This window comes from Mustelus asterias, chromosome 30 (genome assembly GCF_964213995.1).
Source record: "Mustelus asterias chromosome 30, sMusAst1.hap1.1, whole genome shotgun sequence".
NCBI classification, from domain to species: Eukaryota; Metazoa; Chordata; class Chondrichthyes; order Carcharhiniformes; family Triakidae; genus Mustelus; species Mustelus asterias.
The window spans coordinates 17,468,422-17,494,341 of NC_135830.1; the positions used below are offsets into that span (position 1 = coordinate 17,468,422).

Consider the following 25,920-nt stretch of genomic DNA (forward strand, 5'->3'; position numbering starts at 1 on the left):
CAGTCCCCTCATTTCGATTCCCTCCCCCCAACCTTTCTAGTTTAAAGTCTCACCAGTAGCCTTAGCCAACCTTCCCGCCAGGATATTGGTCCCCCTGGGATTCAAGTGCCACCCGTCTTTTTTAAACAGGTCACACCTGCCCCTAAAGAGGTCCCAATGATCCAAGTACCCAAATCCTTGTCCCTTGCTCCAGTCCCTCAGCCACGCATTAATTCTCCACCGATTCCTGTTCTCACTCTCCCGCGGCACAGGCAGCAATCCCGAGATTACTACCTTTGCATTCCTCTTTCTCAGCTGTCTACCCAACTCCCTATATTCTCTTTTCATGACCCCTTCCCTCTTCCTACCGATGTCAGCAGTACCTATATGCATCACGACCTTGGGCTCCTCTCCCTCCCCCTTCAGGATTTCTGGGACTCGACCAGAGACATCCCGGACCCCTGCACCAGGGAGGCAAACCACCATCCGAGAGTCCCGTCTGTGTCCGCAAAAACGCCTATCTGACCCTCTCACCGTAGAGTCCCCAATTAGCACTACCCTCCTTTCCTTACCCCTTTGCACTACTGGGCCAGGCTCAGCTCCAGAGACACTGCCACCGCTGCTTCCCCCAGGTGGGCTGTCCACCCCAGTAGTACTCAGACAGGAGTACTTATTATTAAGGGGCACATCCACCGGGGTGCTCACCATCAACTGAGCTTTCTCCTTCCTCACTGTTACCCAGTTACCCTCCTCTCGTGGTCCCGGTGTGACCACCTGCCGATAGCTCCTGTCAATGACCTCCTCACTATCCCTAACCCGGCGAAGGTCCTCGAGCTGCAATTCCAGTTCCTTAACATGGTCCCTTAGGAACCGCAGCTCAACACACCCAGCACAGATATGGTCGTCCGGGAGGCTAGGAGCCTCCAGGACCTCCCACATCCTACATTGGGAACAACATACTGGCCTGACAGTCATAATTGCCCTTTTAAACACAGGGAAAAAAGTGAATGAAGATTATTCCTCTCGCCCTTTCTGCCTAAGCCCGATGAGCCAAAGCCCCTCAGTTCTCACTCAGCTCCGTCTCACTCCGCTGCCCGCTCCCAACGCTGCCCGCTAGATAGTGGGACCTGCCTTTTAAACCTCCTGTGCACTAAAAAAAACTCAAGTGACCCTTCCCAGTAAACCCCGCGGCCACTGCCGGTTGCGCGCCAAAATTTAAAACTAAATTAAATAAATAAATAACACCCGCGGAAAAGTACTTAAAACTAATTCTTACCCCAAAAATCCTGTCACCAGTCACAGCTCTGCCTTTCTCCACAGCAACAAGAGGACTAACCTCCCAACTAACTGACTTATATAGAACTTTTGACCCTTCCCAGTAAACCCCGCGGCCACTGCCGGTTGCGCGCCAAAATTTAAAACTAAATTAAATAAATAAATAACACCCGCGGAAAAGTACTTAAAACTAATTCTTACCCCAAAAATCCTGTCACCAGTCACAGCTCTGCCTTTCTCCACAGCAACAAGAGGACTAACCTCCCAACTAACTGACTTATATAGAACTTTTGACCCTTCCCAGTAAACCCCGCGGCCACTGCCGGTTGCGCGCCAAAATTTAAAACTAAATTAAATAAATAAATAACACCCGCGGAAAAGTACTTAAAACTAATTCTTACCCCAAAAATCCTGTCACCAGTCACAGCTCTGCCTTTCTCCACAGCAACAAGAGGACTAACCTCCCAACTAACTGACTTATATAGAACTTTTGACCCTTCCCAGTAAACCCCGCGGCCACTGCCGGTTGCGCGCCAAAATTTAAAACTAAATTAAATAAATAAATAACACCCGCGGAAAAGTACTTAAAACTAATTCTTACCCCAAAAATCCTGTCACCAGTCACAGCTCTGCCTTTCTCCACAGCAACAAGAGGACTAACCTCCCAACTAACTGACTTATATAGAACTTTTGACCCTTCCCAGTAAACCCCGCGGCCACTGCCGGTTGCGCGCCAAAATTTAAAACTAAATTAAATAAATAAATAACACCCGCGGAAAAGTACTTAAAACTAATTCTTACCCCAAAAATCCTGTCACCAGTCACAGCTCTGCCTTTCTCCACAGCAACAAGAGGACTAACCTCCCAACTAACTGACTTATATAGAACTTTTGACCCTTCCCAGTAAACCCCGCGGCCACTGCCGGTTGCGCGCCAAAATTTAAAACTAAATTAAATAAATAAATTAAATAAATAAATGTAGATGACAGTGTAGGAGGCTTTAACAGTAAGTTCGCAGATGATACAAACATTGGTGAACTGGTAAATAGTGAGGAGGATAGCCTTGGTTCACTGGAGGATTTAGACGGGCTGGCCAGCTGAACTCACCTGTGGCGAACGGAATTCGATCCGGATCAGTTTGAGGTGATCCGCTCGGGCAGAACGAAAAAGACAAAGGGAATACATGATAAACGCAAGACCCTTCCATCTCCGAGGAAACTTGGAGTGCATGTATAGCGGTCCCTCAATGTAGCAGAACAGGAGCATAAAACAGTTAATACGTTTTTTGTCAGACTGGAAGTGTGTGTCCATTGGGGTCCGATGGGGATCGGTTTTGGGGTCCATGCATCTGTGATTTATATGAATGATTTGGACTTGAAAGTAGGAACTTGATCGGTGAGTTAGCGGGTGATACAAACGTTTGTGAGGTGGTAAATAGGGAGGAGGATAGAGTCAAGTCTCAGGACGATACAGATGAGCTGGTCAGATGGGTTGATCAGTGGCAAATGGAATTCGATCCGGGTCAATGTGAAGTGATGCATTCGGGCAGGACAAACGAGGCAAGGGAATACATCATGACTGGAAAGAACGTGTGAATCTCCGAGGGACCGTGTTGAGGATATGCAGCAGGGCAGGTGGATAAAGCGGTTGATAAGGCATGTGGTATACTTGCCATTTTTAGCCGAGGCATAGAGTTTATGAGAGCAGAGGCTAATGCTGTAACTATATAAACCGTCGGTGAGGCAGTAGCTGGTGTATTGTATGCAGTTCTGAAACTCACATTACAGGATGGATTTGATCGCACTGGAAAAGCTGCAGAGGGGAATCCGCCATCCTTAACTGGTCTGGCCAACAAGTGACTCCAAATCCATAGGAATGTGGTTGATTCTTAACTGCCTTCGGAATGGGCTGAGTAAGCCATTGAGTTGAATGGCAATTCGAGATGAGCTGCAAATCCTGGCACGGCCAGCGACGCCCACGACCCATGAATGAATGAATGAAAAAATACTAATTCTCATTTTGTTTCATTTCTTGTGGAACAAGGTGACATATCCTTGTTTCTTGGATTTTAAAACTCTGTCCTTTAAATTTTAAGGCAGTTGAGGTTGCGAGAAAGAAAATTGATCCACTGTGACCCAAAACCAAGGCACTGCAGATGCTGCAAATTCCACCTCAAAACAGAAAACGTTTGAAAAACAGCGTTCAAAAATCTTTTAGCAGGAAGAGTTCAGAGACTTAATTGTTAATTCACAAGTACACAGTCAGGGAAAATATAAAGGGTGACCAATTGTCCTGTGATAGCATGGAATACTGGGGTGATTATATGACAATGGGGATGATGCTGAGAAACAGAATAGTCACGTTTACTGTGTAAGGGGGAATAGCTCAATGGTAGAGCATTTGACTGCAGGTCAAGGGGTCTTTGGTTCAAATCCAAGTGCCCTCTTCCCAGGGTCATTTTTTTCCTTTCTGGTTTCCGCATTGGAAAGAATGCTGCACTGCAGAAAAACGTGATTTGCCTCAAAGGGCTTTGTAGTATGTGTTGGGCTGGTAGGAAAAGCCCTCTATCAATGCAAATACGTATTCCGTTAACTACCTTCATCCCAGTCCTCTCCTTACTGACTCTCGTCAGTGGAAAGAATTTGTCGTTATCTGCTCCACCAATCATCTTGCCCCCAGACGCATAATTATGCAACAACTCCGTGAAATCTCAGTTTAAACTTTTTTGCTCTGAGGAGAACAATCCCCAGAACTATAATCTCCCAACGACATTGCATTTCCTCATCTCTGGACATGATGCAAGGCCGAGGATTGAGAGGAGCTTTTGGAAAATATTGCCGGTGGGGGTGGAGAAAATGGAGAAGAACCAAACCAGAAAACCCAGTCTCCAGCTTTGTGAATCCTTTAAAACTCTTTGGGAATGGGAATCAGAGTAGAATGAAAGGTGAACTTTCCGACTGAGTAGAGACAGTCAAGGCCCTTTTTTAACACTCTGGAACATTGACTCTGCTGTTATCAGTGAAAATTACAGGTCAGAGACATTGAACGGGTTTTCATTACTGCACATCAGAAATTCAAAACTTAAAGCAGCTTCGGGACAGTCAGAATACTTGTTAACAAATAAAAATAACAAAAGGCACAAAGGGAGAGAGCACCTGTTGTCGAAGACCTGGTTCCCAGTGACATGGATGTGTCTGCCATGGGTGGGCTTAGACTATGACACTTAACTAGTATCTACATCTAACCAATTAGCCATCTATGAAATTGTTCAATTCATACAAGCCCATCTATTATTTTCTCTTCCTCAGCTCCACAATGAGTGAGAAAGGGAAAAGCAAGAAAAAAAAACATCAATACTCCAGCCCCATACTCTCCAAACACCTGCTGCAAGAAGACAATCCTGGCGATTTTATTGAAAGTATTATCGAAGGGGTTTTGAGGAGCAAGATTAAATATTTTGGTCGGTACCCTATTTAGTTCGCATTCGACAATACATTTGAATTGGGGAACTTCAGAGCAGAGATGGTTGATGGTGAACAATCATGTTTCTGTCTCGTTTGGAACCGGGCACCTGTTTACACATAAACTGAGATGATAACCACATTCATTACAGAAACCCGGCTCATATCAAAGGGACAAAAACATTAAATGCTGGAAAATCTCAGTTGGTATGACAGCATCTGTGGAGAGAGCTCAGAGCTCTGACGAAGGGATATCTTGAATCGAAACTTTGGTTCTATTCTCGCCACATAGATGCTGTCAGATTTTGCAGCATTTTCTGTCTTTGTTTCAGATTCCAGCATCCTCAGTATTTTGCTTTTATAATTATCAAAGGGACTGGCCTAGAATATCAAACAGTGCAGTACAATACGGCTGAAAACCTTAGCCATGCAGCAAAGAAGTTGATCCAACGTTACATTATAACATTTCCTTCACAAACAATTGGAAATGTTTTAAATCTCAAAGTGAGGAAACGATCAAAAATTCACGTTAATTTCATAGAAGCATAATTCCAACAGTGCAGAACATTGTTGAATATTAACTGGATAGAGTATCTTACACTGCGTTATATTTACCATACCCCTCCAGAGTTCTGTACACACTCAAACCCGGCAGAATATATATCACTGGCTCCCGTTTCCAGCTCTGAAGTTTCAGAAAGCTTCTCTCAAACCGGTTCATTCCGTCTAATTGAGTTGATTTGTGTCAGATTATTCAAGGCTCCTAAAGTACCACATATAAGGCCATAAGATAAGAGCGTAATTAGGCTACTCGGCCCTTGGAGTCTGCTCCGCCATGCAATCATGATATTTATCTCATTGTCATTCTCCTGCCTTTTCCCCAATACCCCTGATCCCCTTATTAAGCAAGAACCTATCAATCTCTATCATAATGACTCTCAATGACCTGGCGTCCACAGCCTTCTGTGGCAAGAAATTCCACAGATTCACCACTCTCTGGCTGAAGAACTACTTCCTCATCTCTGTTTTAAAGGATCGTCCTTTCAGCATGAGAACCTCTGGCTCTAGCTTTTCCTACAAGTGGAAACATCCTCTCCACGTCCATTCTATCCAGGCCTCGCAATATCAAGTAAGTTTCAAAAGATCCACACTCATCCATTTAAACTCCAACGAGTACAGACCCAGAGTCCTCAACCGTTCCTGAACGACAAGCTCTTCATTGAAGGGATCATTCTTGTGAACCTTCTCTGGACCTTTTCCAAGGCCAGTACATCCTTCCTTAGAGAAGGGGCCCAAAACTGCTCACAATACTCCAAGTGGCGTCTCACCAGAGCCTTATACAGCCTCAGAGGTATATCCCTGTTTTTGTACTCCAGCCCTCGATACATGAATGCTAACAGTGCGTTTGTCTTCCTAACTGCCGTCTGAAACTGCACGTTAATCTTAAGAGAATCTTGAATTTTGGACTCGAAAGTTCCTTTGTGTTTCTAATTTCCTAAACATTTCCCCATTTAGAAGATAGTCTATACCTCCATTCCTCCTTCCAAAGTGCATCATCTCACACATTTCCACATTGTATTCCATCTGCCACTTCTCTGCCAATCTCTCCTATGCTGTCCAAGCCCTTTTTCAGCCGCCCCCAGGCCCACTCCCACCCCACTCCACCACACTTCCTCAATACTACCTGGCCCTCTACATACCTTTCTATCATCTGCAAACTTAGCAACAGCACCTTCAGTTCCTTTTGTGAAATTGTGAATGCATATGATGAAAAGTTGTAGTCCCAGTACTCACCCCTGAAGCACACCACTCGTCACCGGCTGCTATCCTGAAAAAGACCCCGTTATCCCCATTCTCTGCCTTCTGCCTGTCAGCCAATCTTCTATCCATGCCAAGATATTACCATTAACACCATGGGCTCTTAACATATTTAAGAGTCTCCTATGCGGCACATTGCCTTTTGGAGGTCTAAATAAACCACCTCCACTAGTTCTCCTTTATCTAACTTCCTTGTAACCTCCTCAAAGATCTCTAACAGATTAGTCAGACATAACCTCCCCTTCACGAAGCCGTGCTACTCAGTTCTATTCTGTTTGCACTATGTCCTATTTTATCATGCACCTCCATTAATAACAATCTCTCGAATTTGCATTTCAGATGGGGATACAAACCCATCAATGATTCCCTCTTCTCCGGCTCCATAGTGAGTGAGACAGTGACCAGCAGCAAGATATTGCCCCGCATTCTCCAATCACCCATCCGCTGCCAGCAGAAAGCGGCGACTGCAGCTTCAATTAGCGGGTTTATTCCCATCTCTGGGACAGAAGATACTCCAACCTATGTCAAACTATCCAATGCACCGAGCACAGGCTCAGAAAATGGAGGTAAGATGATATCCCGCTCACCAAACCTCCGAGCAGCATTTACACAAAACGCGAGTGAGAGAATCACAAAACGTATCCACACCAACTTCCTAATTATTTTCTTCATTTGATTGATAAGCTGAGTGTTGTGAATCTCAGAATGAGCACCTTGCGATTTATGTTACCCAGTGACTTGTTTCACAATGTTTGTTCCTGAGGTTTGCAATTCCATTTGTATTGTATATTGAAGCGAATCTCATTTTAGAATGAAGGCACAGAGCAGGAAAAAAATCAATTCAGGAACAAATTCTGAGGGAAATGGATTGTAATATTTGGAGGGATGTGCAACTGTGAATGATGTTATTTGTAGCTGTGAATGGTGTTAGTTGTGATTGAGTGGAAAGTATTGGAGACTTGGACGTCTGGTGCTCTATTCCCTTCCCTCCCGCTGAATTCCTCCCTGAAATGAGACACATAGGTTCATTTTACCTGCACGTCAGTCGGGGAAAAGGAATAACTGCTACACCACAGCAATTCTGTGGGAGCAAAATAGCCAGATGGAGTTGTATCGAACTGTAAAAGTGTGGTCATGCTGTAGTTACAGATTAGGTTTGGCGGAAATTGAATTGCGTCGGATCTGTAGAGAACACATTGTCTCCCTGGTTTCGGATATTTCTTGCAGCTGCTGCACCTGCCTGTGTGGCGCAATTGGTCAACGCGTTCGTCTGTGAACTGAAAGGTTGGTGGTTCATAAACCATCCAAAAACGGAGCATTTATTGTTTCCTCCTCATCACCATCATAGGCTAACATTTGTGTCAATGAAATTATCGCTAAGTGTTACCGGCTCTACTGTCATCCAGTGTTATTAAGATTATTTATTTAATGAATATTTATTTCATGATATTACATATAATAATGTATAAATACTTGCATCATGCTCTTAAACGTAATAATCACAGTCGAAAAATGAATTCGTGGCTGAGCATTTGTTTCAATTCTATTTTCCGTCCCACTCCCCTTCATTCCATAATGGATCAGAAATCTAACAATCCCAGCATGAAATGTTCAATGATGCATTACAGTTCACACCATCATCAGCTTCCCTGGTTAGGTCCTGTTCCACCGGCAGGGCAGACCCAGCAGAGGTGTCAGCACATTGGTATACACTCGGGAGGGAATTGTCCTTAGCATCGACTCCGGACCCCATGAAGTCTCATGGCTTCAGATTCAAAATGGGCAAGAAAGCCTCTCACTGGTTATCACGTACCGTCCTCCTTTGGCTGCTTAATCTGTACTCCTCCGTATTGAACTACAATTGGAGGAAGCACTGAGGGTGGCAAGATCCCAAAATGCACTCTTGGAGGGGCATTTCAATGTCCACCACCAAGAATGGCTCTGCAGCAATGTTACTGTTCGTGCTGGTCGGGTCCTAAAGGATATGATTGCTCAACTGAGTCTGCAGCAGGCAAGAGGAAATAAAACATTCTTGACCTAATCATTAGTAAGCTGCCGGCTGCAGATGCATCTGTCTATGACAGTGTCGGTAAGAATGAACACAGCACTGTCCTTGTAGAGACGTAGTCCTGCCTTGAGATTGAGAATAATCTCCATCGTGTGGTGTGGCACTATCACCGTGCGAAATGGGACAGACTTCGAACCGATCTAGCAACTCAAGAGTTGAAATCCATGAGTCGCTATGGAACACGAACAGCAGTGGAATTGTACTCCAGCACAATCTACAACCTCATGGCCCTGCATATTCCCCACTCAACCATGACCATCAAGCCAGGGGATCAGCCCTGGTTCAATGGAGAGTGCAGGAGGACATGCCACAAGCAGCACCAGACACACCAAAAAATGAAGTGCCGACTTTGTAAAGCTACCAAACCGGACTACTTGTATGCCAAACGACCAAAACAGCAAGTGACAGACAGAGATCAGCGACACCACCACCAACGCATCAGATCTAAGCTCTGCAGCATCCAGTCGTGAATGATGATGGACAATTAAAAAAATCACTGGAGGAGGAGGCTCCACAAATATCCACAGACTCAATGATGGAGGAGCCCAGCATATCAGCGTGAAAGATAATGCTGAAAATTCGCAACAATCTTTAACCAGAATTGCCGAGTGGATGATGCAACTCGGCCTCCTCCAGTGGTTCTTCCGAGGACTAGAATTGAATCCCGTCCAGAAAGCTCTGAGGCAGCAGTGCTAAGCACTGTCCACCATCCCGCCCATACAAAGTCACCATGCCCAATGTTTATAAGTATAACGAATGACAAAAACATACGTAGAAATAGATTGATTGAGAAACAGGGAGAGTTTGTGTGAGTGGAGAGAGAGTGAGCGAGAGAGCTGCGAGAGTGACAGAGAGAGAGAGAGATCAGCAAAGAGTAATTTCAGGAGACCAAGAGACCAAGAGGGAGGCCGATGGATTTAGACAGGCAGAACGAGGGAAATACAGTTACAATGAGGAATAAAAATAATTAGAAAATATGGGAAAGAGGCAGACAAACCTAATTTCAAAGCATGGGATTTGCATTTGGTGTTATGTTTCGATATTCTGTCACTTGAATCTCAAGGGGGTAAATATGGTATAAATGCAGACCGATCATCATATACCCCGATCTTGGAAAAGATTGGAAACGACGTATGGCCCCTTCTTGACATTGAGATCCTCTACTTTGAAGGATTCATGAGATTATTTCCCCAGACCCCTTGGACACTATTGGGACCTTCTATTCTTCAAAGTATGAAACAAGAGTATATAGAGTGGTAGAGACTGGGTAAGAATGTCCCATTCATCGGCACCTCACCCAGAAATTGAATTTAGTGCAGGCGAGAGCAGTAAGTGTCTTCATTTGATGTAAACATTTCGATTAAGAAGTAAATCGGTCCAGAGTGTAAAAATGACACTTGACTTAAATACAACATTTAATAAACATTCAATAACATTTGTGAATCATGTTCCATCTGTGAAAAATGGTTGTGAAAATGCTCCGTGGTAGAGGACAGTGCCAGGCACATCAACAGCAGAAGAGCAAGGACTCGGAGAAGTTGATATAGAACAAAATTAAACTCAACTGCAAATTGTCATAGTTTAATTACCTTTAGAATGAGATTCCATGGGTATTTCAGCACATTCCGAAATTCCTCTCTGAATTTACTCTGAGTTCCCACGTAAATAAATGGATTGATGCAAGAACTCAACAACTGAAGCATCGTTGCGATTTCCTCCAGAATATAATTAAATTCATTGAAATTAGAACCGGAGAAATAAGTGACTCTGGCAATTCTGACGTAGAGGAAAGTAATAAGAAACCAGATCCACAAAAGGATGAAACTACCGGAGATGCTGAAGAGTAAAACAATGGACTTTTTCCGGTTCTCCATCTCTGGGTCGCTCTGTTTATCATTTTTGTTTTGGGCCCGGAGTCTCCTGCGGGCTCTACTGGTTGCTAGAATGTATCTGACAGTCTGAACATTCAGCAGTAAAATCAGGAAGAATGAGAGACAAGGGGTTAATATGCGGAGAGTCAAATCATATGCTGCCCATGCAGTTGATGTATAAAATATTATTTTTATTTTGCAGAACCAGGGTATCTTTCCAATCACATACAGCGGTTCATATATTAAATACAGGAATGAAGAAACGAAACAACTCACTATACACACCGTTCCTATAACACATGAAGCGGCTTTCTCTGTGCAATATTTTATTTTTAGCTTCTGGCAGCAAATGGCCACAAAGCGATCAATGGTAAAAACCACTGTTAACCAGGCAGATGCGCCACAAGAGGTACAGTTTAACACAGCACGGAGGCTGCACAGTGGTGTAATGGAAAATATACTGACTGGAAAATAAATGCCCGCAATCCTGTTCAAGATCACACCGGTAATAATGACTAAGAGATCTGCCATTGCCATGGATAGCAGGTATCGAGTGATACATCCGGAAAGGCCACATCTTCCTCTGGACAGGATCACGATGGCCATCAGGTTAGCTGTGACACAGAAGTTAAAAAACAAGACAGAGACTAAGTGGGAAATACATGTGTTTAATAACGTGTAAGAAAATTTCACATCTCAACACTAAAGAAAATGGTCATTTTTTTGGCATTATTTTGAAGGATATTTGCTGTTTTATACTTGACCCTGAATTACAATCTAATCCATCCACTACAGGCACCGTTCCTGCGAGAAAATTATTGTTTCTGAATGACAAATCAATGAGACTTTGCAATAGTACAAAACGTAGTGAAATAGTGGAACATATGTAGAGATTGAAAAGCATCACGTGTATTGTGAGTGCCTTGTAGTGTGGCTTTGGGATAGAATATCAGTGTCATTTTGAATGTTGCATTCGGCTGGATTTGCGGAGTGACCAACATCTGCTCCTATTTTCTATTTTTCTAAGTTAGCTCAATCGAAGGAATGGAAAAACCCACACCTGCATGGATGCTTAAAGGCTTATTCCTGCAGCTTTCTTATGTCCTTATTGTATATTTAACTCGCTGGTGAAGAGAAGATAGCACATCAGTCAAACGATCATATTTTACTTGTTATGTGAAGAAAACCATGAGGAGAAACGCAATGGAAATGGACTGTTAATGGGGAGATATTTAATTAGTAAAGAAATAAAGTATATCTGTAAAACTTAAGAAATGAGCAGTTAAATTTTAAAGTCGTGACAATTATATTTTTAAAAATGAAACAACCTTATCACAGAGAAAAAGGCGCAAAGGTATCAAGGAGCAAAAAATCATACTATAATGATAAATTCCAGAAACAAAATCGTACCAGACAGAAGAACTAATGGCAAATCCTAACATTGATGGATTGGAATGTTATGCTGTGAGTCTCAAAGTGAATAAAAGTCTGAAGCACTTTACCTGGAATTCCAACAGCGGCGATGACAGGATAGTAAATGGCAAAGAACAGTCCTTTTGCTGATGCGTGCATGTCTGTCAGAATCTCGAAACACGTTCAATAATACACAGCAAAACTGTTACGTTTATGCTTACTGTAAAGCTCTCGAGATTCAATTAGAAGCATGTTGTTGTTTTTCTTTTAATTGATTGCACTATTGAAAATAACATGTAAATGTAGCTGATGTCAGGACTTTCTTTGTGTTGGATAGGTTGAAATGTTTCGAAAACGGGATTAGTGTAAAAGTGAAATACCTGGAAACTGTCCCAACCGAATACTGTCCACTGATGCGCAGGATATTTCATTGTGATAGAATTTTAGAGGATGTTTGTATCGTGGACAAGGTCAGCATTTGTTTCCCATCCCTGATTGCAGTTGACATTGTTTCAGGAGTCACATGTAGCTGAGACCAGGGAAGATCTGCAGATTTCTGTCCTTGAAAGCCATTACTGAAACAAAGTGGCGTTCACTCCAATCGATGGTCTGATTTCACATTATTGGTAAGGAGACCGATTTACAAATCTAGATTTTCCATTATTCAGATCAATTGGAAATTGCAAAATCAAAGAAAATGTTGACTATCATCGGGAATTTTCGCCCTGTGTGAACGATTGAACGTAAGAGTGAGGTAAAGAGGAAAAAGTGAATTAAGATCACTTAAATTGTACATTAATCATTGTTAAATCTGGTGATAAGGAATTGACCAAAGTGGCTAAGAAAAGCATGAGCGGGAGGAATAAGGAGATGATACTCACCATAATGCAGTAGGCCTGAAATTTCGTCAAGTGGCGATCAGAGTCGGATTGCTGCACGAGGATGGATTTTGTAGTCGCACCAGCCTGAAGTGCCATCGCGGGGATAGCTGCAAAATTTGACACAACAGCAAAATGTTACTGACCTCGGGTGGTGACCTTTTGTTCCATTCGCCGTACTTAGTTACAGAACACAACATCCTTTCGCTGCTTTCTCACTCGACCTTCCGATCAGTGTGCTCAAGAGATCTTTAGTCAAGGGCGGCATGGTAGCACAGTGGTTAGCACTGCTGCTTCACATCTCCAGGGACCTGGGTTCGATTCTCGGCTTGGGTCACTGTCTGTGTGGAGTTTGCACATTCTCCTCGTGTCTGCGTGGGTTTTCTCCGGGTGCTCCGGTTTCCTCCCACAGTCCAAAGATGTGCGGGTTAGGTTGATTGGCCATGCTAAAATTGCCCTTAGTGTCCTGGGATGCGTAGGTTAGAGGGATTAATGGGTAGATATGTAGGGATATGGGGGTAGGGCCTGGGTGGGATTGTGGTCGGTGCAGACTCGATGGGCCGAATGGCCTCTTTCTGTTCTGTAGGGTTTCTAAGATTCTAAGATTCTAAGATGCACAAAACGCATCATCAGCTGTAATCCGTGTCACCGCTCAAACTGAGTCTTTCTCCTTCCTGCTTTGTTAACATTGCAACTGAGGGACAGGTTTATCAGCCGAATGTGAAATGAACGAAAACGCTTTAAAGGTGTCAAAATTCACCCAAGAGGCTGAACCAACATAACTGTCAGTCACTTCCTGAGGGACAGATAGCATTGGATCCACGTCAAACGGGATCCAGATCAGAACGATGTGATTCATAAGATTATAGGAGTGAAATGAGGAACTCCTGCAGAACATTATCCCAGTGCAAATGAAAATTTGTCTTTCTGTTTGACTTACCAATAATGTGAAATATTTGTTCCATGTAACGGAAGAAAAACACTGAAAATTTTTAGCGTGGCACAAAAGTTATCTGGTTTAACGAACAAAGAAAATAATCCCAGAACAGAGGGAGAGAGATGTCTGATAGAAGACTGAGCCATATTTTTTTTTACTTGTTCTATTAACATCTCTTTCCGCCTTTCAGCACAATGCTTTATTTTATTATTTGATCTCTCCCAACCTCTACCTTGTCAGAGGCCTTTCCATTTAATCTTTCCTCCTGTCCCAATTTCCATGTCTCTGGATTGATTCCAAACGCGTTACATTTGGAAATCTTTGCAATTCTGAGAGAATATCATTGACCCGAAAGTTTCTTGCTCAACAGATCTGCCTGAGCTGCTGAGTGTTTCCCGCATCTTCTGGTTGGAAATATGCTCCTGTTGTGCGAACAGTTACTTATACAACTCTGCGCCATTCTCATCAGTCCCTCCACTCATGCAGCCATATAATAATTTAACCATTATTTCTATTGTCTTTACATATTCTTCCGACCAAAATGCATTAAGTCACACTTCTCCACTTCGAACTTAATGTACAACATGTCTATATACTGTTGACGTTCTAGAATGCCATATCTTCCGTTTACAATATTTTTAAGTTTTGCTTCATCCACAAACTTTGCAATTTCCGCTGCACACCAAGATCTAGATCGTTAAAGTTGATCAGGGAAACCAAGTGACATTTGTGAAACACCAGGACAAACCTTCCTCCTGCCCAAGAAAAAAATCAATTGACATTTACTCTCTCCTTCCCATTATTTAGGCAACTTTATCTCGATTTTGCTAAAGTTGCACTTATACCATGAGCTTTAACTTTTTTCACAAGCCTGTAGCATAGCAGTATATTGATTAGCATCTGAAAGTCTATGTGCACCACGACGACAGTATTACCCTCATCGACCCTTCCTGTGATCGCCACAAACATCTGCAACACGTTAGTTAGAGAAGATTTCCACTTTGGAAATCCGTGCTGGCTTTTTATAATCAACTCACATTTTTTTCAATGGAGCTACTAATTCAATCCCGAACAATTCTTTCGAGAGTTGTGCGCTCTACTGCTGTTAAAATGACTGACTTGCAATTGCTACAGCCATTTTTACAACCGTTTTTCAATAAGGGTAGAACATTTGCAATTCCGCACCTCTGGCACCAACCATAGTTTCGAAAATATGGGATGATCCCATGTTGTCTGTTGTGTACGTGCTCTGTAGTGAAACAATTGGTGAAGTGATGATTGAGCGAATTGATCACATGGTCCATGGTAGTCAATTGTTCGAATTCAGTGCTCTCACGACTGTGGCTCATGTTCAATTTCCGGCCAGGGACCAACTCCGTCTTACCATGGTGTGGGTTGTCACAATGTCACAATGAACAGGATTGGGGCTGAAAATGTCAGATATGCATCAGGAGGAAAATCAGTGTGGCAATATGGATCTGTTATCCATTTTTAACAATTCAAACTGTGTTTATCCAAGGTTTGTGACAAAGGTTGTTATTTTATGTGTAATAATGTTCGGATAAATTGAGGCTGATGCATTGTGCCCAATAATAAAAAATCTCAATGTATCTGATTTAATATAAATTCAGTAAACAATTTGAAATATAACTGCCTGCTTTCAAAATCAATTACACTCGCAAAAAACAACAACATTCCTTTGGCTTTTCTGATTTTTTTTTGTTATTCCCTTTTGTGATTCATGCACTGGACACACAGATCTCTCGATATCTCAGATCTCTGTAATTTCTCACTCCTTCCTTCTAGAATGGACAATCTGACATTTGCTCAAATTATACGCCGTTTGCCAAACCTTTGCCCCTCTCACGTTAACCTATTTATGCCCCTTGCATCCTTTTTTACGTCCTCTTATCCAATTTACTTCCTACATATTTTTACGTCGATGGCAAATTTAGCAACTATATATTCAGTCCCTTCATCCAAGTCATTTGTGTAAAACGTTGACGTCCCAGCACTGACCCCTGTGGCACATCACACGTTAAATCCTGCCGATTAGAAAACCAGCAATTATAGCCAATCTTCAGTACGTGCCTATATGTTGCCCTTACTTGACAAACTAACTATTTCAGCAACAACTTTTGACGTGGCACTTTATCAAATATCTTCTGGGAATCTAACTTCCGTACTTCCACTGGTTCCCCTTTACTCACAGCACGTGTGGCCTTGAAATAACTTCGGAATAGTCCCTTTCTGTGTTGTAATATTGCTGTGATTCTTTGTTTATCTCACTCTGAGGACGCAGACCATTAAATATTTTTCTCTTTACTGTTTCCTGACTTCCACCCGATCAGAATCCTTTCCTGTTTGATGTGTTTCATCTCTCCTGCAATCTCTGTATAAACCTTGTTAAATCTTCAAACTTTCCCACTTGGAATGAAAGTTCATGGGGGTGAAAGATGAACTTTGTTTCGCTGTGCGCACGCACTGCTGGACATCCTAAATTGGTCCAGCATTTTCACCTTTAATTGCAGAAGACAATGACGGCTTCTTTTGGCTGAGTCATCTACTGAACAACAGCTCTTTGGTCAAGGGGAATGACTCTGACTTTGGATGTTGCCGTCAGTTAGAGATTTTTATTTAATTTATTTACCATTGATACAGTGGTATTGGGTTACACTGTGTTTGTTTTGAGAACCTGAGTGCAAGTTTCAGGGTATCTATCAGCACAACACACTCGCAAGAAAAGCAAGCCATCTTCAGGAGGGGATTCTGTTCGAAGACGTTAACTTTATCTCTATTCACCAAGTCAGACGACCACATGTTTGTGGGTTCAGGCAGCTGGCTCGGTATATTGATATTCATTCATGGGCTGAGAGCGTCCACCCCACTCTCTGTCTCTATCTAGCTCTCTTTGCTCCTGTATATATGTTTCAGTTCATTTCACTTTCCCAGTCTCTGTTGATAGGGAAATTTAAGAATCTATATTTTGAGTGGTAAACAGTAAACAGAAAGCTTCCTTCAGGTTTAATTTAACGTTTCTGTTCCTGAAAGGGTGCAGTAGGTATGTATTATGCTTGACAAAGATGTTAGTCTGTATGGGGGTTAGTTTCAGCTCCAGTTGAAATATTATTGCATTGACAAAACGTTGGCGTGCAAGGCAAATAGTTGGTTGTTAAACAGAGACGCTCTGTGATTGGAATTCAGGTGTATATATTCTTTTGATGCAGCTGAAAGTTAGCGGCAGTTCTAGGCAAGCAATGTTGGGAAAGTGCCAAAAGGCAGGTCTTAACTCTTCACACAGCTTCAAAATATTTACAATGGAGTAATATACTAGAACACCTGCTCCAGAGGGAGTAATTCGCAGTCCAGAGATCGGGGGAACGTGACAGAAGGATGCTTAAAGAAAACTGAATTTAAATCAAGAGAGGCAAAGTTATGGTTTAGAAGATTTCAAGGAAGACAGAACAAAATGTTTTGATTTAAAGGGACAATTATATTTACTTAAATATAAAGGAGGAAGCAGACAGTTTGAGGTCATTGAAAGGTTTGAAATAATTTTACTGAGAATCTAGGACTTGAATTGTAACGCAATTTTGGCCGTCTGAAACGGTGAAATCCAGTCCAAAATAGCAAAAAGCGTCAATCCGATATGGCGACACGGACTTACTGGAAAAAGTGGAGGCAGAATGTTTGGTTAAACGCATCCTTCAAAAAGCGAGAACTGAATTTCGAAAAGTGGATTGCGAAGTGCTGCATTGCTACCCAGGGGCCATTATGTAATGTGTTTTGGGTATTCGAGCTTGGAAACTCTGATTCGACAAACAGCTGGGGAGATTTTGTGAAAAAATACACAATAACTAAATTTCTGTCGCAATGAGACCATTCTGGCTCCGCGTGGCCTTTTGCATTGATGCTAATACGTGTATGTATTGGCTAAAATAAAGGGGCGATAAGAATTAATGCATACTAATCCATTGTTCACATTTAAAAAATAGTATTTTCCTGTTAAAACGAATTTCAGGTCAGGTGACACTTTTCCTTCAAGTTTGCAATAAAAGCCGCCATCGTTTGAGTCAGGGTTAGAGTCTGGGATCTTCCTGTCCAGTTATAACATCAACCAGGATCGTTACCATGTACCAGCAGTGAGGTAGAGAGATAGGTAGATAGAACAATAGATGGATGGATGGATGGACGGGTGGACGGTTGGACAGGTGGACGGGTGGACGGGTGGGTGGTTGGGTGGGTGGACGGATGGGTGGATGGGCGGAAGGGCGGATGGACGGGCGGATGGACGGGCGGGCGGATGGACGGGCGGGCGGGCGGGCGGGCGGATGGACGGGCGGACGGACGGACGGACGGACGGACGGATGGATGGATGGATGGATGGGTGGATGGGTGGATGGATGGGTGGATGGGTGGATGCATCTGAACGGTTTTGCTGGTACAGACCGCAATCAGAGCTTCCGATTAAAATGCATGAAATACCAAAAGATCAGGTGTTTGCCATTTATTGTCCAGTCATAACAATTGTCTGAGTTCCAGGTAAATCCTCTCAGTTATATATTATCCGTGTTATTCATTGTTTAGTAGCATCGATTGTCCCATTGTATCAATATGACATTTCCATGGTATAACGTCTCTTCCCTCGTTTGGTGGAGCGTGTTTTGCCGAGTTCAAGTTTCCCTTTCTCCGATTTAACCGGTATATCTGCTCCTCTGCAGCAACACGTTTGTACTTCAATCGCATTTTTTTACTGAACCATATTATTTATTCTATTAGCTGTACAATTTTCAATGTTAATGGAAAAAATACAATCTTCCAGTTTAACAGTGTAATTTCATCCCCATACCACCATATTTTCTTCACAAATTTTACCAGCTTATCATAATATGACCTTTCTGTGGCTGTTTCTTTATCGTGGAGAATCATCAGCTCTTTGACCAACTACGGCACTCCATCTGCAGGGTGGCTAACGACATTAAGCAGCTAAGTCGACATCAGAAGGTTGGATGTGGCGTCCAGATTCTTGCGCACTTTGCCTCACTGTCCAGCAATATTAATATTGCAGTTAACGTCATTTCCTGGAAAAAAACGGTTTTTATCTCACCGGCAGCAGTACGAGCTGCTGAATGATAGTCAGGCGGAATCCTGATGTACTGATTGCCATCTGGTTGATGGCACATCTGCAGCCAGGATATTGCCCTGTGGAGGGAGTGACATTTTAACGTAATGGGTGGTGCGCGTTTTGTTTTATCTAGTTTATTGCGTTTTGTTGGAACTGATCCAAATAAGAATGAATATCCCAGCACACCACTGGCTTGTACCTTGCAGATTGGGGCAACGGTTTGGGAAGTTAATAGTTAAAAAAAAACTGGCCGTAAATGCATTGTATACACTGCGAGAGACAGAAATTACGTCATTGACGCGGTCCACCAATTCTGTTGATTGTTCAACCTCACTCATCACTCACCACCACCAAGAATCTTGTCGGTGGGGGAACTCAGCGCGTTCAATTTCATAAAATGTCAATGAGAGATACATGACTCTCTTGTGTTGGAGATTTTGACCGACCACTGTAAAGTTCCAGAATATACTGTGCTCCCCGGACATGACTATGGTTCAATATAACAACGTGAAATTGGACCGTAGGATCGTGAGATAAAAGAAGAGTAGTCGGCCGTTCGATACCTTGAGTCTGCTCCGCCATTCAATAGGATCATGGGTGATCCAATCATCCTCTGGTCCATTTTGCTCTCTTTTCCCCATAATACTTCATTCCCTTACATTTTAAAATCGACCGAGCTGACCCTTAAATATATAAGAAGTTTGCCCTCACAGCTCCATGTGGAAAGGAGCTCCAATGACTAAGAACAGAGAAATAATCCTTCCTCACCTCAGTCTTATATCACCCCGCCACCTCAACACCCCGCCACAATTATCCTGAGACTATGCCCGTTCATGCAAGACTCTCGCGTGAGAGGGAACATGCTCTCAATGTTTACCCTGTCACATCCCTTCAGAATCTTCTGCATTTCAATGAAATCACATCCTATTTTTTTTAACTCCAGTGAGTAGAGGCTCAAATTTAACCTTTCCTCATCAGACAATCCTTCCATACTGGGGATAATGCTCGTGAACATTCTCTGAACTACCGCCGATCAAATAACATATTTCTTTAAATATGGGGTCCCAAACCGCTCACAGTCCTCTAGATGTTGTCTGACTAGCATCTTGTATAATTGCAGCAATATTTCCCTATTCATTTATTACAACACATTTAAAATACGAGCCAACAATCAACGAACCTTCTTGATTACCTGCTGGATCTGTGTACAAGCTTTCCGTTTTTCACGCACAAGGACCCTGAAGCCTCTTGTTGCAGCAGTTTTTTGCAGTTTTCCCCAATAAATTATGTGTTCTTTTGTTTCCCTTCCAAAATGAACTACCTCAAATTTTCCTACATTATACATAATCCAACGTTTTGCCCACCTACTTAATCTATCACTCCCTCTTTGTAAATTGTGTGTATCACTCTCGGTGCTGGCCTTCCCACCGAGTCTTGTGTCGTTTGCAAATATGGCAGCCGTTTTTTCGCTAACTTCTTCCAAATCATGACTATATATTGTAAAAAGACGTGGTCCCAGGACTGACCTCTGTTGAAACCAACTGGCTACAGGTTGTCAACCTCAAAAAAACCCTTTCCCCCACTTGGCGTTTCCTGCTCATTTAACCTATGATTAAACACTTGTGAGGTACTTTGTCGAATACCTTTTGGAAGTCAAACTACAACACATCTACTGGTTTCCTTCTATCCACTCTGGTTGAGACATCCCCAACAAACTCAAATGAATTATTCAGATACGATTTCACTTACATAAAGCCATGCTGTTTCTGCCTGATTCGATTGTGATTTTCCAAATCTGCCGTCTTTAATTTCTTAGTGGTTTCCTGCATTCATAAAAGCCTTCTGAGCGAGAGCCGATCTCACTGAAAGACGTGCTGCAGAACTGAAGCTGTGTGCACTGAATGTAACCGTTCTGAATGAGACATCTGCGCATTAACCCTTACCAAATTAGGTTGGTGCACAATGGCAGTTATAGTGCTAAACCGGGCTTGTCAACACTTAATACAGAGCGCATTGGAGCAGCCCACATGAAACTTCGGAATGCACAAATGAGTCAATGCACTCTGAATGAAACCAAAATAGTTTTGCTTCATTGTTCGGATCATCACAACACAGACAGAGAGTAATCCACGCTGATTAAAGCTGGGCTCAACTGGCCCAGGTTCCATCGAACGCAGACACATTGAGACACTTACTTTGCAGACAACCATTTTGAACAAACCATTTCCACACCCTGAAAACTTGGGCTCTGCAAAATTGCATTGCAGGACTTCATCAGTCCACTTTCAAAGTAACCCTGCAGAACAGAACTTGTGCATCGTCAATGAAGCATGACTGAAATAGGTCGCTATATACTGAGGACAATAGTGCATCATTTGAACTGACCCTATTGAAAACAATTTTCCTGATTTGGCCCTGCAAACTGAAAATTGATCTGCTTTCCCGGTCACCAGTAATTGTAACCGGCTGCACTGAAACTTCTTCACAACGTCGAACAATGAGGAACTGGAGTTGTAGCCATTACTGCAATCGTGTTCAATTGGACCCTGCCTTCAGTGAATATCATTGTACTCAGTTTAGCCATGAAGCACTGAGCTCAGACATGCTGACCTGTATCTTGCCACACAAGGAGTGAACAGGCTGCACATTTCCCATTCCCGGGTAGACATGTTCATGTTGGAAGAAACTAAATTCGACTGGCCCACGCTGAAAGTAACTGTGCAGAACTGGATCTGTGCACCCTGAAATATCGAAACCAAACGGAGCATTTCCACACAGAATGTGTCCGTGATGAATGGAATGAAAAGAAATATAAGGGAAATACTCAATATATCAGGCAGTCTCTGCGGAAAGAAAAACATTTCCGGTGTATGTTGCAAGATGGTAACCTCATATCCAAACGAGAAATGTATAGTAATTATGATGTGGAGATGCTGCGTTGGACGAGGGTGGGTACAGTAAGAAGTCTCACAATGCCAGGTTAAAGTCCCAAAGATTCATCTGGAATCAAAAGTTTTTGGAGCGTTGATCTCTCATCACCCACCTGATGAGGGAGCATTTCTTCGAAAGCTCGTTATTCCAGATACATTTGCTGGATTTTAACCTCGTGTTTTGTGTCTTCTTATTATGGTAATGAGACACTTTTTAAGAAAGCGTAGTGTCTGAGTGTATGCTTGTCTGTGTGTAATTTTGTGTGTGTATGTGTGCTTATGCATGCACCTTTTTGCGTATACTTGTGTATGTGTGCGTGTGCGTGTGTTTTGTTGTGCATGTGTTTTGTGTGTGTTTCTATGTTTTTCCCTTGCGAGTGTATGTGTGTTTCTGTTTGTTTTATGTTTGAAAATGCGTGTTTGCATGTGCGCTCATGCATCCATGTGTTTATATGGCTTTATGTGTGGCTGTATATGTGTATTTGTGTGCGTGGCTTTACGTGTGTGTCCATGTGATTGTGTGTGTATTTGTGCGCTCAATCATGTGTGCAAAATAATGTGAGGCTGGAACAATAACGATGCAACACGGATGCCTGGTAATATTTCAATATAAATCCCGGAATAGTCACCAACATGTATCAAAATCAATCAAAGGAGATAACAAGAACAAAAGGAAAGAGAAGGAGCCAATTGTTTTTTAAAATTTCTTATTCAGTCAAGACATCCGCAAAATGTTTAAATGGAAAAAAAGAGGTGTAATTCTTCCAGTATATTTTGAATTAAATGGATCATTGCAGGATGCCAAAGCCAGAGAAGTAAATTTGGAGTCAAACAGTGATAGAAAGTGAGACATGATCAGAACCGCAGGCTCACACTTGTGGATTGATTACTTGTGGATTAGAGGTACACTGCAAATAAATCAGCCAATCTAACAGTATTAGAAAGTGTAGATTCAGAAAGAATTTTCCCAATGGTGGGGGAGTTACAACTAAGGGTCATAGTTCGAGGATGAGGAGTAAATCATTTACGACTGAGTTGCTTTGAGGCTGAGAAATTTCTTGACCCAGAGAGTGGTGAATCTGTGGAGCTCGTGACCACAGAAAGTAGCTGAGGCCAACATGATCAAAATGAATGGGTGAACAGGGTCGAAGGGCCGAACGGCTTCTCCTTCTTTTTTCTATGTCTCTCTTTTTCAATGCCTCATGTCCAAAGTGCAGAGTGGACTGCACCATGAGGCAAGAACAAAATATGCATTGGAAAGACATTCAAAGGAATCATTGCTTCACCTGAAGTTAATGTTTTTTGCGTTGGGTGCTGAAAATGGCTGACGGACAAGACAGGTGCTGCATTTCCTCTCTGTCAGAGCGAAGGTGCTTCGGGAAAGAGAGCATTGAGATGATTGGGAGATATTGAGGATTGGAAAGGAGTAAATGCTCCCTTCTGAATTCTGAAGGCGAAAAGAACAATTAGGTAAGCTTAGTTAAGGTATCACATTGGTCTGCTTGGAATGCAGAAGACGATCCAATGATTGTGGGTTGGTGCTTGCAAGGTGAGGAAAAGTGGAACTCTATACTGTTTCTGGGAGGTACAATGAGGTGAAAGCAGCATTCTGGTGACGTTAGCAACCACTGTCCTGTTCTCCGTCAACAACACTGAGCTGCAGATTACCGAAATAAATATCGAACCCACCAATCTGCATTGTTGAACTAACTGAACAGGTGCAAAAGAAATGTGGAAAATAACGAAGAATTTAATGGAGCCATTGCTGTAAAACAGGGTGCACATTCTGGGCAAGATAACTGTTTGAGTTAGTGGGTTTAAACTCTATATTGGGCAATAAATTATCCTCAGAAATGTACACATGAAAGTGCAAGAAAGGAATTGAAATACCTAGTATGGACCAAATGAAAACAATCGGAAGTGCAGAATTTTAAATCGAAGAAAAAAAAGTTCGAGTCATTGAGCAGGAAACGACACGCATACCGCCACCTATACATTGGGGAAAGAAATGAATGTAGCGGCCTGGGTAGGATTGAAGCATCGATAATTCCATTTCCCATTTAAAAAATCATAAACAGCTGGAACTGCTGCGTCTAGACAAAGCAGTCACTTTTGTTTGAAAGAAACGAGTGGAGTTCAATACCCTGTTCATCATGGCAGCCAGTTCAGTCAAGTGGTAGAGTCTGGTGAGTGATGGGTTTTCATTCAATTAAACAAGACACTTAAAAAATCCCGGTGGCTGATATGCGGAACATAGAAATTGTGTGACTAACAAAGCTGATCTGAACTTGTATACACTGAAAGTAACTTTGCTGAACCGAACTGAACTGAATGTACTGTCAGTGAACTTGTCTTGCCCATCCAAAGTAGGAAGTCATGAATTCTGGGCAATTTCATGTTTGTTGAAGTGGATTTGTCTACGCTGATATTAACCGTGCTGAACTAAATCTTTCCTTTTCACTATCACCACCTTGGGCGGGAATTCGATGCATCAGTACCGAAAATAACTTTACTGGGTTAGACTTGTTGACACGAAATCATGCATGTTGATGTCGACCTGACCCATCCGGATTTGAACCTAAAATAAACAAAATATTGCGGATATTGGAATCTGAAACAAGATCAGAGGAATCTGAAATAACTCAGCAGATCTGTCAGTATCTATTACATGAGAGTTCACACGACACCAGGTTATGGCGAACAGATTTATTGCAATCAGAAGCTTTCGAAATGCTGAAGGAGCAGCACTTCAAAAGACCGCGATTTCAAATAAACGTGTTGTACTCTAAAGCACTGTCATGTGGCCTTTCATTTTGTCCACCACAATCCAACACCGGCACCAACAAATCCTCGCCAGCATCTATAAAGGGAGAGACGATATTAAGGTATCGAATTCCTCCCGATGAAGGATCAAGGGCACAAGATTATCTGTGTTTGTTTCCTGACAACTGCTCGCAGAAGTGCTGAGTTTTTCTGGATTCCTCTGTTCTTCTTGCTGCTTACAAACTTGCTGGTTTGAATCTGTCTATTGAATACAAGCGTGCTGATCTGATCATCGAGTGCAACTATGCTGAAATGGATTAGGTAATATTTAATTAAAACATATTGGCAAGATCTGGCTCATGGCATTGTAAGTGTGTTGACCTGTATATTTCCACAATGAATGCATAGACAGATGTAATAAACTCATTGCACAGTCACAGAGATTTTCCACCAGTAGGAACCTGATTTCCCATCATGTGGACTGAATATTGACCAGGAGAGAGAATGAGGCAGCGTTTTCATTCTCGACTTGAACAGCACTGTTCATTATTGATTGGTGCAGAGACTACTTAACTCAGCATTAACCGATTAAACCCATTCATTGCTTTTGCACAATGCTCATATCACTATTTAAACAATCCACTATTTTAATTCTCATTATTTTTATTGGAATAATTGAACAGGGAGCATACTATACACTCTGAGTGTGGAAACACATCAGAACCTATGAAAAAAAAACAGCTTAAACACGTGGTGCACAGTAACTTCACCAATGTGTTTGTTTCGATTAGCAAAATCCATGTAAAAAAAACTGATCACTTAATTGTCTCTCTGGAGCCTGACACCAATGATAAATGTGGTAATCTCTGAGTATAGTGGAGAAGACAATTGGGGATTTTGATCGAAATGCACTCATCACCAAAAGGTCTTCTGTTTGCCATTTACTATCCTGTCCTTGCTGCTATTGGAGTACCAGGTAAAGTCTAACGATTAATTATTCATTCTGGGAATCATTGCTTATCCCTCTCACAGTTCTATTTTTTTCCAAAATGCTTCTCTACGGTACCAATATTGTGGGATATGTTTTCTCAGTTAAGTTAACAATCTTCTTCTTACTTGCTGTGATTTGTCCCATTTTACTGGAGCTTCACTTTCCACACCATGACAGTTTTAATCCTCCATTTTAATCATTACATGTTTCCCTCTGCCTGACATAATTACTCGACATGGCTGGAAATACAATGTGCTTTCATTCAACGTGAAGAGAAAAGAGAATGCAGGACTGGGCTAGTGGAAAGCCAATGAGTACCATTATTCTAGCAGTTTGGCAGAAGGGCAGCAGATGATATCAATATAGTGAATGGCAAAGTGCATCACATGCAATGCAGGAAATGTCGATTAC

At 42.3% G+C, this 25,920-nt stretch overlaps 1 protein-coding gene and 1 non-coding gene across 2 annotated transcripts in view; both read left to right on the top strand.

The window, feature by feature from the left end:
• Positions 1-25,920, top strand: part of LOC144480811 (uncharacterized) — a 992,083-nt gene that overhangs the window by 367,924 nt on the left and 598,239 nt on the right. The gene's annotated exons all lie outside the window — the stretch shown is intronic.
• trnac-gca (transfer RNA cysteine (anticodon GCA)) lies at positions 3,629-3,700 on the top strand. Its single transcript has one exon. It is a non-coding gene; the product is annotated as a tRNA-Cys (tRNA).